This window comes from Acinonyx jubatus, chromosome X, assembly GCF_027475565.1.
Source record: "Acinonyx jubatus isolate Ajub_Pintada_27869175 chromosome X, VMU_Ajub_asm_v1.0, whole genome shotgun sequence".
NCBI classification, from domain to species: domain Eukaryota; kingdom Metazoa; phylum Chordata; class Mammalia; order Carnivora; family Felidae; genus Acinonyx; species Acinonyx jubatus.
In genome coordinates, this window is record NC_069389.1 from 51,440,231 (window position 1) to 51,458,692 (window position 18,462).

An 18,462-nucleotide genomic window follows, 5' to 3' on the forward strand; every position below is an offset into this window, starting at 1 on the left:
ATCTACTTTAAGTTTTGTTCCTTTGGTGTCATAGCTAAGAATGCCAAAACCAAGATCATGAAGATTCACATCTATGTTTTTTATAAAGGTTTTATAGTTTTAGCTTTTTCTTAAATGTTTATTTTTGAGAGAGAGAGAGAGCACAAGCGGGGTAGGGACAAAGAAAGAGTGGGACAGAGGATCTGAAGTGAGCTCTGAGCTGACAGCAGAGAGCATTATGTGGCGCCCAAACTCATGAACCATGAGATCATGACCTGAGCCTAAGTCGGACACTTAACTGAGTGAGCCGCCCAGGTGTCCCTATGGTTTTAGCTTTTATATTTAGGCCACTGATGCATTTTGACTTGATTTTTTGAAGTATAATTTATTGTCAAATTGGTTTCCATACAACACCCAGTGCTCATCCAAACAAGTGCCCTCCTCAGTGCCCATCACCCACTTTCCCCTCTCTCTACCCCCCATCAACCCTCAGTTTGTTCTCAGTATTCAAGAGTCTCTTATGGTTTGCCTCCCTTCCTCTCTGTTTGTAACTTTTTTTCCCTTCCCTCCCCCATGGCCTTCTGTTAAGTTTCTCGAGATCCACATATGAGTGAAAACATATGGTATCGGTCTTTCTCTGACTGACATTTCACTTAGCATAATACCCTCCAGTTCCATCCACATTGCTGAAAATGGCCATATTTCATTCTTTATCATTGCTATTGACTTTATTTTTGTATATGGTATGAGGCCAGAGTCCAATTTCATTATTTTTCATGTGGAAGTCCAATTGTTCTAGCATCATCCATTGAAAAAACTATTTTCTCCTCATTGAATGGTCTTGGTACCCTTGTCAAAAATCAATTGGAAATAGGTGTATGTATTTATTTCTGGGCTTTCAATTCTATTCCATTGGTCTATATGTCTGTACTTATGCTGTCACCACACTTTTTTGATGACTGTGTCTTTGCAGTAATTTTAAAATTGGGGAAAGATCCCTCCAGAATTCTGGCTTTCTACTTTTTTTCAAGAATGTTTTGGCTTACAACTCTATATGAATTTAAGGGTTGGCTTTTCCATTTTTCAAAAAAGACTGCTGGAATATGGTAGGGATTACATTGAATCTGTAGATTGCTAGGGTAGTAATATTGATACTTTAACAATAGTAAGTCTTCATACCACTAGCATAGGGTGTTTCATTTACTTAAATCTTATTAATTTTCTTCAGCATATCTTAGAGTTTCAGTGTACACTTATTTCACCTTGTTGGTTAAATTTATTTCTAGGTATTGAATTCTTTTACATGTGATTTTAAGTGTAATTGCTTTCTTAATTTCTTTTTTCTTTTTGGATTGCTCATTGCTGGTGAATACAAATACAAATGATTTTGTATGCTGATATTGCATTCTGAAACTTGGCTGAATTTGTTTATCAGCTCTACTACTAGATTTTTTTTTAGTGAATTCTTTGGGATTTTTCTATATATGGGATTATGTTATTTGTGAATAAAGATAATTCTACTTTTTTTCTTTACAATTGGGTGCTTTTTATTTCTTTCTTTGTGTGTCTTATTGCTCTAGCTAGAACTTCCAGTAAAATGTTTAATAGCAATGGTAAAAGTAGGCATTTTTGTCTTGATCCAGATTTTAAGAATAAAGCTTTCAAGTCTCTTACAACTGAGTATGATATTAGCTGGGTTTTTCATAAATGTAATTGTCCATGTTGAGGACATTCACTTTGATTCCTTGCTTTCTGACTTTTTTTTTTATCATTAAAGGGTGTGCATTTTGTGAAATGCCTTTTCTGCCTCATTTGAAATGATTATGTGATTTTTACCTTCATTCTATTATTGTGATATGTTACATTGATAGATTTTCTTATTCTTTGATCCATTTAATTTTTAAGATTATGCTGTTTAGGGGACCAGCTGCCACCAAGTCTGGACCCAACCTTGTGCACTGTCAGTGCCTGTGCACCCACCCGACATGCACTCCCAATTCTTTTTGGTTCTAAGTCAAATACAGCAGCTCTCAAGGATCAGTTGATTCAGAATATTCTTAAGACTATACCCCCCAGATAAGATTACGGTTGTTAGGGTTGCTGTTGTTAGCATGGCTTGTGGCCATCTGTATTTTAATGAAGGACTTGTCAAATGAACTTGCTCTTGTTGATGTCGTGGAAGACAAATTGAAACGAGAGATGACAAATCTCCAGCATGGAAGGCTTTTCCTTAGAACACCAAAATTTGTCTCTGGCAAAGACTATAATGTGACTACAAACTCCAAGCTGGTTATTTTCACAGAGAGAAAACCTTCTTAATTTGGTCCAGCATAACGTGAACATTTTAAATTAATCATTCTTAATATTGTAAAATACAGCCTAAACTGCAAGTTGTTTGTTGTTTCCAATCCAGTGGGTATCTTGACCTATGTGGCTTGGAAGATAAGTGGCTTTCCCAAAAACCGTGTTACTGGAAGTGGTTGTAATCTGGGTTCATTCTGGTTCCATTACTTAATTGGGGAAAGGCTGGGAGTTCACCCATTAAGCTGGCATAGGTGGGTCCCTGGGGAGCATGGAGATTCTAGTGTGCCTCTATGCAGTGGAGTAAATGTTGCTGGCGTCTTCCTTAAGAATCTTCACCCTGACTTAGGCACTGATGCAGATAAGGAACAATGGAAAGAGTTCACAAATAGGTGGTTGACAGTGCCTATGAGGTGATCAAACTGAAAAGGCTACACTTCCTGGGCCATTGGGCTATTTGTGGAAGATTTGGAAGAAAGTATAATGAAGAATCATAGGCAGGTGCATCCAATTTCCATCATGACTAAGGGTCTCTATGGAATAAAAGATGCTGTTTACCTTAGTGTTCTTTGCATCTTGGGACAGAATGGAATCTCAGATGTTGTGAAGGTGACTCTGACTCCTGAGGAAGAGGCCCATTTGAAGAATAGTGCAGATACACTTTGGGGGATCCAAAAAGAACTGTAGTTTTAAAGTTTTCTTATGTTGTACCAGTTCACTGTCTAGACTATAACAGGATTTTAGCTGGAGGTTGTATATATCATCCTTATTATCTGATCTATTACTCAAGTAGTATTAAAATGGCTTAGAAAAAGCATCAGTTTCCTAAAGTTACAAATAGGAATGGTTCACAAAACCCTGCAGCTATATCCTGATGCTGGATGGTACTTGTGTAGTCCTAAATTGGTTAATGTAAAATAGTTCCACCACTTGAGAGGCACCACTGTCAATATTACATATGCTGAAGTTGCTCTCCAAACGAGATGTATATTTACCGTGTGATATATAACATCTGGTTCCTTCACCCAACATGCCTAGTCCAATTTTTTTTCTCCAGTCAATCACATCCTGGGATTCAATGTATAAACGTAATATTGCATGTATTGTGCATAAAACTGTTCTAAAGGATCTTATTTTGTGTACTATATATGTTAGAATATAGTTATATATATATAATATATGTTAGAATATAGAATATAGAATATATAGCCATATAATGCAAAAAGAAATATCTATATACAAACAAGTGTCATGCCAACCAACTAAAATACCAAATAAACTTTGAACAGTGAGGAAAAAAAAAGATTATGCTGTTTCATTTCCACAAAATGTCAACATTTACATTTTTCTTTTGTTATTGATTTCTAGCTTCATTTCATTGTGGTTGGAAAAAACATTTTGTATGTTTCAATCTTTTCAATATTTATTGGGATTTGTTTTGTGACTTAACATATGGCCTCTTCTGGAGAATGCTCCATGTGCACTTGAGAAGAATGTGCATTCTGCTGTTGTTGGTTGGAGTAAATTATTAATTTATTAATTAATGTTTTTAATGTTTATTTTTGACAGAGACAGAGAGAGACAGAGAGAGAGAGAGACAGTGCAAGTGGGGAAGGGCAGAGGGAGATGGGAACACAGAATCCAAAGCAGGCTCCAGGCCCTGGGCTGTCAGTGCAAAGCCTGATGCAGGCTTCAAAGCCACAGACTCTGGGATCATGATCTGAGCCGAAGTCGGATGCTTAACTGACTGAGCCACCCAGACACCCCATTGGGAGGAGTAATTTATATTTGTTAAGTTTAGTTAGTTTGCAGTGTTGTGCAAGTCTTTTATGTTTTTATTTATCTTCTGTCTAAATGTTCTATTTATGATTGAAAGTGGGATTAAGTTTCTCACTCTTATTGTACAATTGTTTATTTTTCACTTTAATTTTGTCAATATTTGCTTCATATTTAGGTGGCTCAATTGTTTGGTGCATATATGTTTATAATTATTATGTTTCTGATAAATTGACTATCAGAATATCATTCCCTTCAGTGTCCCTTGTATAAGGTTTTAGCTTGAAGTCTATTTTATCTGATACTCATACCCAGCTACATTTGGTTGCTATTTTCAAGAAAAATATTTTCCCATCTTTTCAATTTCAACTTATCTGTGTCTTTGGATATAAAGTTAATCTTTTGGGGGCATCTGGGTGGCTCAGTTGGTTAAGGTTCCGACTTTGGTTGGGGTCATGATCTCACAGTTCGTGTATAGAGTCCCATGTTGGGCTCTGTGCCCAACAGCTCAGAGCCTGGAGCTTGTTTTGGACTCTGTGTCTCCTTCTCTCTGCCCCTCCCCTGCTCAACCTCTGTTTCTTTCTCTGTATCTGTCTATATCTCTGTCTCTCTCTCTCTCTAAAATAAACATTAAAAATTAAAAAAAAATAAAGTGAATCTTTTGTGAACAGCATATAGTTGGGTCATGTTCAGAAACAATTTCATTAATTGCTGCCTTTTGATTGGGTAGTTTGATACATTTACGTTTAATATAATTATTGTATTTTTATTTGTCCCTCATTTTCTCTATTACTTGCTACTTGTATGTTCAGTGGTTTTTGAGAATTGTCTTCAGTCTCTTCTTTTTTGCTTCTGTGTATATGCATTAGATGTTATTTTATGGTTGCCATGGGGATTAGATTTCACAATCTAACTTAAATTGTTACCAACTTAACTTCAATATTATTCAAAGACTCTGCTAAGATACAGCTCTGTCTCTTTATGTTATGGTTTTCACAAATCACAGCTTTATATGTTTTATGCTCAATAATATAGTTATAATTATTTTTATACATTTGTCTTTAAATAATGTAAGAAATAAAAACTAGTTTAAAACTAAAAGCACAATAATATTGGCTTTTATGTTTGCTCATTTATGGACCTTTATCATAGTTTATTTCTACACATGATTTATAGTTACTGCATATATCCTTTTATTTCAACCTAAAAGACTCCCTTTAACATTTCTTGTAGACCAGGTCTAGTGTTAACATATTCCCTAAGCTATTGTTTATCTGGAAATGTCCCAATTTTCCCATTTTTGAAGACGAGTTTTTCCATATACAAAATTCTTCACTGGCAGTTATTTTTCCAGTACTCTAAATATAATGTTCCTTTTTTTTATCTTACTTTTTTTGTTGTTGGAAACTGGACATTTGAATATTATAATGTGGTAACTCTGGAAATCAAATTCTTTTACTTTTCCAAGATTTGCTGTTCTATTGATTGCTTAAGGTTATAGTATGTATGTTTAATGAGTATTCCAAACTATTTTTGGAAAGACTGAATTCCTTGTCATGTATGGTCTCTGAAGTATCTATTTCTTAAGCTCATGTTTGGCTAGTGTTTTCATGAATTTCTTTGAATGCCAGGAGCTGGAAACAAAACCAAACAATAACAAACAACAATAACAAAAGAAAAACATCCTCCATCAAGAAAAAATACAAAATACAAAGCATGTCTCCCAGTCTTTGCAGATAGGCTCTGTGATGGGCCAATCCAACACTTATCCAGGATTGCACTGAGCCTGAGGTGAAACTTTAGAGTGGTCTGAGTTGTAAGTGAGGTAAAATAGAGAGAAGTTATGCATTTGTCCTTCACGGAGCCCTCAGAGAACTTACAGCAGACATATACAGGGTGTGGACACTTGCAGGGGATGAGCTCTGCAGCTTCTTCCTCTTGGTGATCCACTGTAGTTCTTAAAAGAAGTTTGGTTATTGAGAGAAGATGGCAGTGGAGTATGAGGACCTTAGGCTTGCCTGGTCCCCCATGAACACAACTGGATAATGAAAAATTATCCTAAATACACCAGAAATCAATATGAAGACTGACAGAACAAACTCCACAATTAAAGGGAGAGAAGAAGCTCCATCAAAGAAAGTAGGAAGTGTGTAGTTGGGGTTTAGGGGAGAAACAGATCATGGGTACTGTGGAGAGGAGGGAGCCATTGTCATGGAGAAGAGAGAGAGAAGTCATGGTGTGAGAGAGAGAAGCACACAGAGAAATGTACAAGGAGAATGTTTCCACAAAAGTATTGGCTTGGAAAATGAGAGGGGCAGAATTTTGTGAGTTCTTGCAACCAGTGGGGCTTAAAGCCTGGACTTGTAAAGGTCAGTGGGTTTGGCTGGGTTAGAGTCTGGAAGACACTGTGCTGCTTGTGGAGAGAAGGCAGGAAAACAAGCCAGGAACAGACAGTATGGAAACAGCAATTTTAAGTTCCTGGATCACGGAGTGGAGAGATTATTTGCTCTCCTCAGAGCATGTCACTGAGAGGCAGCATTCATGGAGACACCTCTCTGGGAACAAAGGAGCTGGCTGGAAACATTTCCCTACCATGACCTTCAGCATAAACACAGAACAACTTGTGGGAAGGATTGCAGCACTGACACTGACTGCCTAACTTCCTTACACAATACCCCATTCCCCAGTGCTCTGGCAGGACTGCTTCTCAGTTAAGCTTGCCTCAGTCCCAGTGCAGAAAGCCTATCCCCTAGGAGATCAACACAAACCCATGGACACATCACATCTCTGAAACAGAGAGTTTTGTAGTTATACTGGAGTTGGTGTCAGGTCTCATTTCACAAGCTGACCAGAGCACACCTAGTTAAAACTCACCACATTCAGGGGGCACCTAGGTGGCTCAGTTAAGCATTCGACTTCAGCTTGGGTCATGATCTCACTGTTCATGAGATCGAGCCCCGCTTTGGGCTCTGTGCTGACAGCTCAGAGCCTGGATCCTGCTTTGGATTCTGTGTCTCCCTCTCTCACTGCTTCTCCCCCACTCGTGCTCTGTCTCTGTATCTCTCTCAAAAATAAATATACATTAAAAATTAAAAACAAAAAACAACACATTCAGGCCTGGGACCACACACTGCCCACAAAAACCAAGGAGAGCCTCTGCGGGTGAGTGGTCTGAAGGATAGAGCAGCCAAAACACAATAGCAGATCATACATAGCACATACCAGAGACACGCCATGAAATGTCAGGCCCTGGATAGCACATGATCTCTTCTTTATAATGCCATTGCTTTTTTTTTTTAATTTAAATTCAAGTTAGTTAACATAAAGTGTAGTCTTGGCTTCTGGAGTAGAAACCAGTGATCATTTCTTACATATGACACCCAGTGCTCATCCCCAAAAAATGTCCTCCTTAAATCCCTTCAAATATTTAAACCACCCCCCACCCACACCTCCTCCAACAACCCTTAGTTTATTCTTTGTATTTAAGAGTCTGATATGGTTTGCCTCTCTCTCTTTTATCTTATTTTTTCTTCCCTTCCCCTATGTTCATCTGTTTTGTTTCTTAAATTCTACATATGAAAACATGATATTTACCTTTCTCTGACTTATTTCGCTTAGGATAATACCCTCTAGTTCCATCCACATTGTTGCAAATGGCTAGATTATATTCCTTTATATGGCTGAGTAATATTCCACTGTATATATGCACCACATCTTCTTTATCCATTTCTCAGTCAATGGACATTTGGGCTCTTTCCATTATTTGGCAATTGTTGATGGCACTGCTATAAACATTGAAGTGCATGTGCTCCTTCGAATCAGCACTTTTGTATCCTTTGGATAAATACCTAGCGGTGCAATTCCTGGATTGTAGGGTATTTCTATTTTTTACTTTTTGAGGACCCTCCATATTGTTTTCAAGAGTGTTCACACTCTTCTGACCGACAGTGCAAAAGAGTTCCCCTTTCTCCGTATCCTCACTAACGTCTGTTGTTTCCTGAGTTGTTAATTTTAGCTATTCTGACAGGTGTGTGGTGATTTCTCATTGTGGTTTTGATCTGTATTTCCCTGATGATGACTGATGATGAGTGATATTGAGCATCTTTTCATGTGTCTCTTAGCATAAGGCCATTAGTTTTAGAAGCAAGAGACATAACTGGCTTTTCTAATACAGAGAAAAAAGGTTGAGACTTAGACAAAATGTGAAGATGGAGGAATTTATCTGAAATGAAAGAACAAGATAAAGTCCAGGCCAAAGATCTAAGTGAAACAAATATAAGTAACACACTTGATGGAGAATATAAAGGAACAATCCTAAGGATACTCAATGGGATTGAGAAAAGAATAGAAGACATCAGTGAAACCCTTACCACATAGATTAAAAGAATTAAAAAAAAAAGAATCAATTACACATGAAGAGTGCAATAATCAAGATTAGAAACAGGCTTAATGCAATGAACATCAGGCTGGAAGAAGCAGAGGGAAAAATTAGTGGCTCAGAAGACAAAGTAATGGGAAAAAATGCAGCTGAATAAAAGAGAGAAAAAAGAATTATGCACAGGAGAATATACTTAGGGAACTCAGTGACCATCAATTGTAGTAACATTTGGATTATAGGAGTCTCAAGAAGAACAGAGAAAAGGGGGAAGAAAATTTACTTGAGGAAATAATAGCTGGAAACTTCCCAAATCTGGGGAAGGAAACAGACATCCAGATCCAGGAGGCACAGAGAACTCCCATCAAGATCAACAAAGTCAGGCCAAGTCATATTCTAATTAAATTTCCAAGATATAGTGACAAAGAAAAAACCTTAAAGGCAGCAAGAAAAAGAGGTCCCTAACTTATGAGGGAAGACTCAAAGGAGAAACTTGGCAAACCAGAAGGGAGTATCATAATATATACAAAGTGCTGAATGAGAAAAATCTGCAGCCAAGAATATTCTATACAGCATGGCCATAATTCAGAATAGAAGGAGAGATAAAGAGTTTCCCAGGCAAACAAAAAGTAAAGGATCTTGTAACCACCAAACCAGCCCATCAAGACATAAAATATGTCCCCCTTTAATATAAAGGGGACTCTTTGAATGCAAAGGAGAAACCCAAAGTGACAAAAACAAGAAAAGATCAGAGAAAATCTCCAGAAGCAATGGCAAAACAGGTAATAAAATAGCAATAAATACATATCTATCAATAATTACTTTGAATGTAAATGGGCAAAATGCTCCAATCAAAAGACATAGGGTGTCAGAATGGATTAAAAAAAAAAAACAAGACCCATGTATATGCTGTCTATAAGAGACTCATTTGAGACCTAAATCCTAAAGTGATGGGATGGTGTAACATTTATCATGCAAATGGATGTAATAAGAAAGCCAGAGTAGCAATACTTATATCTGACAAAATAGACTTTAAAACAAAGACTAACAGAAGACAAAGAAGGACACCATATAATCATAAAAAGAACAATCCATCAAAAGATTAACAATTGTAACTATTTAATCACTCAACATGGTAGCACCCAAATACATAAAGCAATTAATAATAAATATAAAAGAACTAATTAATAATGTTAGAACTTTAAATCCCCACTTACATCAATAGATCATCTAAACAGAAATAATCAAGGAAATAATAGCTTTGAATGACACACTGGACCAAATTTACTTAACAAATACATTAAGAACATTCCATCCTTAAACAGCAAAATAAACATTATTTTCAAGTGCACATGTTCACAAAACGGGTCTCAACAAATACAAGATTGAAATCATACCAGGCACCTTTTCTGACTAAAACACTATGAAGCTAGAAGTCAACCACAGAAGAACTCTGGAAAGACCACAAATATTTGAAGGGAAAACAACATGCTACTGAACAATTAATAAGTCAATCAGGAAATCAAATAAGAAATATGGGGCTCCTGGGTGGCTCAGTCAGTTGAGCGTCTGACTTCAGCTCAGGTTGTGATCTCACGGTCTGTGAGTTTGAGCCCCGCATCAAGCTCTGTGCTGACAGCTCAGAGCCTGGAGCCTCCTTCGGATTCTGCGTCTCCCTCTCTCTCTGCCCCTCCCCCACTCATGCTCTGTCTCTCTCTGTCTCAAAAATAAATAAAAATTAAAAAAATATATATTAAAAAAAGAAATAAAAAATATATGGAAACAAATGTAAATTAAAACCAAACGGTCTGAAACATTTGGAATGCAGTGAATGCAGTCCTAAGAGGGAAGTATATAGCAATATAGGCCTATACCAAAAAGCAAGAAAAATCTCAAATAAACAACCTGATGTTATACCTAAGGGAGCTAGAAAAAGAACAACAAACAAAACCTAAAGCTAGCAGAAGGAAGGAAATAATAAAAATCACAACAGAAATAAGTTATATAGAAACAAATAGAAACCCCAAATAAAACAGATCAGTGAAAGCAGGAGCTGTTTCTTTGAAAAAAAATTAATAAAATTGGTAAACCTCTAACCAAACTTATCAAAAAGAAAAGAGAAAGGACCCAAATAAGTAGAATCACAAATGACAGAGGAGAAATAACAACCAACACTCAGAAGTACAAACAGTTTTAAGAGAATATTATAAAAAACTATATGTCAATAAATTGGACAACCTAGAAGAAATGGATGAATTACTAGAAACATATTAACTACCAAAAAGAAACAGGAAGAAATAGAAAAAATGAACATACCAATAACCAGCAAATAAACTGAATCTTTAGTAAAAAATATACCAACAGAATGAGAGAAGAATATTTGCAAATGGTATATCTGATAAAGGGTTAGTATTCAAAAAAATAAGTAATTTATAAAAAACACTCAAAAAACAAATAATCCAGTTAAAAAATGGGCAGAAGACATGAATAGACATTTTTTTCCAAAGATGACATACAGATGGCCAACAGACACATGAAAAGATGCTCAACATCACTCATCAATAAGGAAATACAAAACAAAACTACAGTGAGACAGTATCTCACACTAGTCAGAATGGCTAAAATTAACAACACAAGAAAAAACAGGTGTTGGTGAGGAGGTGGCAAAAGGGGAACCTTCTTGCACTGTTGGTGGGAATGCAAACTGGTGAAGCCACTCTGGAAAACAATATGGATGTTCCTCAAATAGTTAAAAATAAAGCTACCCTACAATCCAGCAATTGTACTAGTAGGTATTTATGGAAAGAATTCAAAAGTACTTATTCAAAAGGATATATGCATCCCGATGTTTATGGTATTATTATAGCCAAATAATGTAACAGCCCATGTGTCTATTGACCGATTAGTGGATAAAGAAGATATGGTATGTATACCAAATTGAATAATACTCATCCATAAAAAAGAATCAAATTTTCCCATTTGCAACAACATGGATGGAGCTGGACAGTATTATGTGAAATGAAATGAGTCAGTCAGAGAAAGACAAGTACCTTATAGTTTCACTCATATGTGGGATTTAAGAAACTAAACAGACAAAAGAGGGAAAAAAGAGAGAGAGAGAAGCAAACCAAGAAACAAACTCATAACTTTAGAGAACAAAATGATGGTTATCAGAGGGGAGGCCAGTGAGGTGATAGGTTAAATAGGTGATGGGGATTAAGGAGGGCACTTGTGATGAGCACTGTGTGATATAGATGGAAGTGTTGAATCACTAAATTGTTCCCCTGAACCTAATATTGCACTAATTATATACCTGAAACTAACCTGTATGTTAACTTGAATTTAATAAAAACTTAAAAAATAAAACATTTTCATCACCATAAAAATAAACCCTGTGTATCTTATCAGTCACTTCCCATTATTATTACAAAGATAGGGATGATACTGTCCCCACATTCAAAATATTAATTATCCTATGGGGAACATAATCATGAAAACAAATAATTAATGTCAATCTAGATTGCTGAGTGGAGGAGGCATGAACCATATCCCAGACTGGGGACAGAAGATGGTCAGGAAGATTTCCCAGTAAAGGTGTTCTTTAGCAAAGCCCTTAGCTTAGCTAATCAAAGCAAAGAGAAGGGTGACAGGGAAGCATTTCAGGCAGAGAGTAAATACAGATTATGGTGGCCAGAATTTTAATATGGCTGTAGGTCAGGGATATAGAGGTGGAGAGAAGCCAGAGTCTGGGGAGAGTGTGATAAGGGATGAAACAAGGACTTATATACTACAAAAATGAGTTTAGAATTAACTTCATAGGCACTGAGAGCCATGTAAGCGCCAAGAGTAACATTTGGCCAGGTTGGAGAATTTCATGGTGCTCCACCTCTCAGGGATTCCTGCTCAGGCTTCTAGCAAAGACTGGCTACTTCCTGGGTCCCTGGTAGGCTGGCCATGCTCCCTTTTTAAGGGTTTCTTTTATAAAGAGCTTTTTACATATTAGATATATTTATAATTCCTCTCTAACCCATCACCAAACAAAGCCCAATAAGGCCATAAAAATTAATTACATCTCAGTTCTTATTAAGACAATAAAGTCATATTTCCAATTTTTAACTCTCTGCTTCAGTTTCCCCTGTTTTTCCCCAGGCTTCTCTGAGGCTTTCTTGCTCTCTCCTCTTATTCCTGCCCTAGTGAAATTCATAGAGCCTCATTTCTACCAGGAGTCATGTTCCCCTTAATGGCCCAACATTTCTTAAAGCGATTTGTAGTAATAGGAAATATTCTCACATTTGTAGTTTCTAATAGCTTATTCTTCTGCAAACCTCATGAGAACTCCAGTACAATGGGTAATAGTTCCATTTTATTAAGAAGGAAGCTGAGTTCCAGAAAGTTGAAGTCAGAACCCAAGGTCACACGGCATTTCAGGGGCAGAATTGGGCCTTAAATCTATGTGGTCCAATGCATTACCACCAGACCAGACACCCTTTATTCACCTTCTTGGACTAATCTATTTGCTTTCTTCCCAGCTGGCCCTCACAAACCCCAAAAGAAGTTTTGCTAAAAAAAGTTTCTACTTCTTGTCCAGGGACCCTGACAAAGATGACTGAGAAGCGGCAGAGAGGCATTCAAACAGGCCCAGAAGGGCAGCATATCCCACCTTACCCTAATACCCAGAACCATGGTAGCAGGTTAGGTGAAGACCTTCAAGGCTGTAAATGATGAACATGTTCTAGTGTCCCTGCTCCTATGAAATTAAAAATGAAAATAATAAGCCATTGAAATCAGTGTAAAGAAGTTCATTAATATTCTGATATCTCTTAATATAACTTTTTATTTGAAGTTATTTATTTATGTTTATGTTTATTTATTTTTGAGAGAGAGATTATGAGTGGGGGAGGGCAGAGAGAAAGGGAGAGAGAGAATTCCAAGGAGGACTTTTGCTGCCAGCACAGAGCCCCATGGGGGGGGGGGGCTCGAACCCACAAACTGAACCATGAGATCACAACCTGAGTGGAAATCAAGAGTCGGACGCTTAACTGACTGAGCCACCCAGGAGCCCCTGAAGTCTTTTTAAATATCAAATATAAGGGTGCCCAGATGGCTCACTCAAGCATCCAACTCTTGATTTCAGTTGGAGCCCTGCACTGGGCTCTGTGCTGAACCTGCTTGGGATTCTTTATCTCTCTCTCTCTCTCTGCCGCTCCCCTGCTCGCTCTCTCTCTCTCTCTCTCTGTGTTTAAAAATAAATAAACATTAAGCACTTGCTTTGAGGGTGACTATTTGTTGGCCTATCTTCAGTACATGGTGGGTGTGTGTCTGGTGACAGCACCATGCAAATATGAGGGTTGCTTGGGCTCAATGCCATACTTACCTTGGTCCTCGGTCAGTCAGGCCTCCAGGGGGCCCTGCCAGCTCCCACCCCTGAGGAATTGGGTTCAGTAGGGGCTACCTCCAGGGCTCAATTCAGGCCTCATTCACAGGCTGTTGGCTTGATACAAAGGTTTAGGACAAAACAAGGAACTGAGGATCCCTCTCTTTTGTCTGGGTCCTACTCTCCCATTTTCTCTGCCTGTTTCTGATTCTATATATGTTTTACTTTTTCTTTTTGCTTTTTTCTTGCCCTCTGTATTTATTTCTATCTCTGAGTCTTTCTCCTTCTCTACCCCAATCTCAGATTCTGTTTCTCTTTTAATCTTATCCGTTCTGTTTCTCTACTTATTCTCGTTCCTTCTCTATTTTTTCATATCCCAGTGTCTCTTCCTTTGTTTCCTGACCTCTGTGAGCACGTGTCTTGGTTTGGTCTTTTCCCTGTCTTATTTTCTTTCCTATCCCAGAACCCACAGGGACTTCTAGAGAGCATAAGCTGCTGTATTTTGAACTTTCTTTCCAGGACAGTTAGGGATGGAGACTTAGGGCTAAATTTGAACTTTTTAGGCTTGGGTGGAGCCTCCAAAGAGACAGCTAAGGAAGGAGGGAAAACTGACTTACTTAGTAAGAGGATGGAGCCTAGGGTGGGAACTTGGCAAAGACTGTGAGTTCCAATGTTCAGTTAGTGTCCTAGTCCTGCCTTCTCTGACTAAGGCCTTGAGGCTATTTTTAGATGCTTTCAAAATATCCCAGAAGGCTCCTACCCCTCCATTCAGCCTGAGATGCCAAAGGATTCATTCATGATAAAAGAACTGAGGTCTACTTTCTATTCTTCCTCAGCTCCTACCAGCCCTGATAAAACAATAGTAATACTGCTCCAGAGTGGGACATGGAGGGAGAGGGGAGAAGTGGCAACCGATGATGAGCCAGCCAGAAAGCAGGAAGGAGGTGAATAAAGCACCTCACATTCCAAGACCTCAAAGTGTCCCAGCTGGGCGGGATACTAGAGGTCAGTTGGTCTTTCTCCCTCAATATGTGTATGTGGGGAATGCTGAAGAGGGTGCTATTAATATCTCTCAAAAGGAAGGGAGAAAGAAAGAATATCTTAGATCCATCTCCTTCACCTCTACCCTAGTTTTGTATTTCTGGCATGGATTCTGGACTCTCCCTGGGAAATCTAGTCTCTAGTAGTTTCTCTACTGGCCAGAGAAAACTTTCATATTTAAGGGTGGGGGTAGGAGTGGAAATCCAGCTCTGACTGTGTCGCTTCTGCTTAAAGAGTTCACTAGCTCTCCAGTACATATTGGATAAAATCCCAAACTTCTTAGCTTGACACAAAAGTCTAAACCTCATTGTGATTTAGTTCCCACTTATCTTTCCAAATTCTTCCCTTACTTGCAATGTTTCCCTTTGCAACCTTCAAAACTGACATTCTCCACATTCTCCTGACCTGACATTCTCTCTCTTTCTCTCTCAAACAAACAAAAAACAAACAAGCAAAAAACAATCCACAATAGTTAACACATGCCTACATGTAGAAATTCAAACAGCATAGTAAAATGAAAAGTAAAACCCCTCAAACTTTCCATGCCCTAATGCCATCCAAAGGCAACCATCTCTCCAACCTAATCCTTGTTATTCTATCCCTCTCTGATCCAGTGATAAGGGCCTCCTTGTTGTTCTAAGAACACATGAGCTACCACCTCAGGACCTTTGCCCTTGCTAATGCCTCTGCCTGGAATGCTCTTTCCCCAGACATTTTGCTTGTCCCTTCAGTTCCTTCATGTTGCTACTTAACTGTGGCCATCTCAGTGAGGCCTTCTCTGACCTCTTTATCTAAATTTAGTACTGCCCTCACATCCTTTATTTCCTCCCCTGCTTTATTATTTAGTACTTATTGCCATCTAATTTACTACCTATTAGACTGATTTATTTGTCTGTCTCTCCCACTAGAATGTAATGGCATGATGGCAATGATTTTTCTACACAGCTGTATCCTCAGTACCTAATAGAGCACGTATCAAATCATAGGTTTTCAATAAATATTCATTGAATGAAATTCAACAGGTGATAAACATAAATTCTCTTATGCATTTGAGACTATGAATAAATTCTATGCTGACCAACTGAATTTTTGTTCTTTCTTTGGTACCAAAGTGTTTTAATTACTGCAGTTTTTATGGTTGATATATGCTTTCACACTTCTCACTTGTGTACTTGCTGTTCCTTCTGCCTGGCATGAGCTTCCCTCTCCCTGGTCTATGTGGAGAACTGCTGCTTACTCTTCAAGTCTCAGCTGAAGCTCCACATTTTTGTGAAACTTTTCTGCTTCTGCAAGGCTTAATTAGATGCCCCTCCTCCATTATCCCATAATCTCTCTGTCATTTTATTTGTCATGCTGTACCTTGGTCATCTATTTACATATCTGCCTCACCTACTAAACTATAAGCTCCCTGAGGAACTACGGCTTGATGATGATATCCTTAGTGCCTAGCACAGTGCCTGGCATTCAGTAGGAGCAGCTGTAATCAGATCTGAATTTAAATCCAACTGTTCCAATTTATTGCTGTGTGATCTTGGGGAACTTACTTAACCCTGCTGAGTCCCAGTTTCATGTCCTGTAATATAGGCATCTTAATACCACATGGGGTCGTGGTGAGGATGCAATGAAATAACTCTGCATGTATAAAGTGCTGTAACAAATATGTGTACCTCTCATTAACTTGCTTGCTCTTTATGAGGAAAGTAGGGAAAATATTATGAGCTCCATTTTCCAGAGACCCTGAGAAGTGGAAGTGAATTTTCCAAGGCTGCAGAATAAATAAGTGGCAGAGCCAAGACCTCCATATGAATCTCCCAGGTTGGAAGCTTGCTCTCTGTCTGGGAAGTAAGAAGGTTATGTGCTCCAGGGTTCCTGGATCCTAAGGAAGCATGTAAATATGGTGTGCTGCCCTCAGAAAAGACTGGCACATCCTTGGCAGCATGCTTTTCCCCACTGAGGCGAATAGAGAGTGGTCCCCTTTTGCCCCCAGGTTTGTCTTAGCTTAGGTGTTCTTGGCTATCTTCTTAATCAGGGAAAAGGAGGCCATTTTTTACTGTCTGAAATAGGAGGGGGGGGTAGAACTATGAGAGTTTTTTTCCCATGAGGGGCAGCTAAAGCCTGGGCCTGCTCTGGGAGGATTCTGAGAGGGAAGGAAACCACAGGAACCTACACAGTACCGACACAGAAACCTACACATTACCTACTATTTGCCAGCCACTTTTCCATGGATCCATTCATTCAAGTAATAAACATTTGCTGTGCACCTGTCAGCATCTGTCAGGTGCTGCACTGGATGCTGGGAGTTTAGTGGTAATGAGACTGGAAGGGGAGGGTACAGATGACAAACAGGTAATAACTATAAAGAACACATAGTAGCCTTATCATTTTATGGATGAAGAAATTCGGTCTCAGAGAGGGAATATAAATTGGCCACAACACACAGCTAGTGCTGGGATCCAAAATGCATAATTGTCTAACTTTAAACCTGGTACTATTTCCACTATACCACCTACATCCCTGAACCTGCTGCCTCCAAATCATTTCCTTCACCCATCTGTCTTAGTACTTAGAATGACACCATTAGAGAGGTATTCCTATGGGGAATACCTCCAAGAATTACTTCCAAGAATTTCCTATCAACCTGTCCGGAAAACATACCTGCAAGCCTGAGAACATATATGCAGCTATTAGCATATCTCAGTTTATGAGTTTTAACCTAGCAGTCATCTAGCAGAAAGCAGAGGAGAGTAGATTCCAGGTGGTGAGTTCTGATGGAAGGCAGAGGTGGGAGGAGGAAAAGTATAATAGCTGGAATGAGGGTCTGAATGTATTAAAAGTAAATATGGATTGATATTTTTATAACCTTGGTAGTATAATACATAAATAACAAAATGAATATTGATAAAGGCTGGTGACCTAAAAATTAAGAAAATTGTGTTGCAAAAATTAAAATCAAAACACAAAGGACAAACTAGGGACAAATCGGCAAGATATTTGACATAAAAGGGGCTGACATCCTTAAAATATAAAGAAATTTTATAAATCAATAACTAAAAGATAAAACCTCAGGAAAAGTTGAGCAAATAATATGAATAAATAATTTATAAAAAAGAAATATAAATCACTAACTTAACATGAAAAGATGTTCAACTTCATTAGTAATTAAATAAATGAAAATCAAGATGAGATTGTTTTTCTTCTAGCATATTGGCAAATATTAAAATGACTAATACCCAGTATTGTTGGCATGTCAAGGTAAAAGTACTTGCATGCACTGTTTGTGGAAATGAGAGTCAGAACAATTTCTCTAAGGATTGTTTGGTGACATTGAAATTTATTTTATTTATTTTATTGAAATTTAAAATTTGCTTACACTTTGACCAACTGAGGAATAAATGTGGACCAGTGTGCAGAAATACATGCATAATGTTGTTTGATAGTACACAATAGGAAACATCCCAAGTGTCCTTTGATAGCAGAATGGTTAAATAGGCCATGGTATATCCATTCAATGACACCACTTAAAATGTTAAAATAGACTCATTTTAGTTGACATACACAGATGCCCATGAAATACTGTTGAGTGTAAAAAGCAGATTATATATCAATATGTAGAATG

At 38.0% G+C, this 18,462-nt stretch overlaps 1 pseudogene; it reads left to right on the plus strand.

Moving 5' to 3' along the window:
* Positions 1-2,075: 2,075 nt before the first annotated feature.
* On the plus strand, positions 2,076-3,008 carry LOC106985592 (L-lactate dehydrogenase A chain-like; annotated as a pseudogene).
* The last annotated feature ends 15,454 nt before the right edge of the window (positions 3,009-18,462 follow it).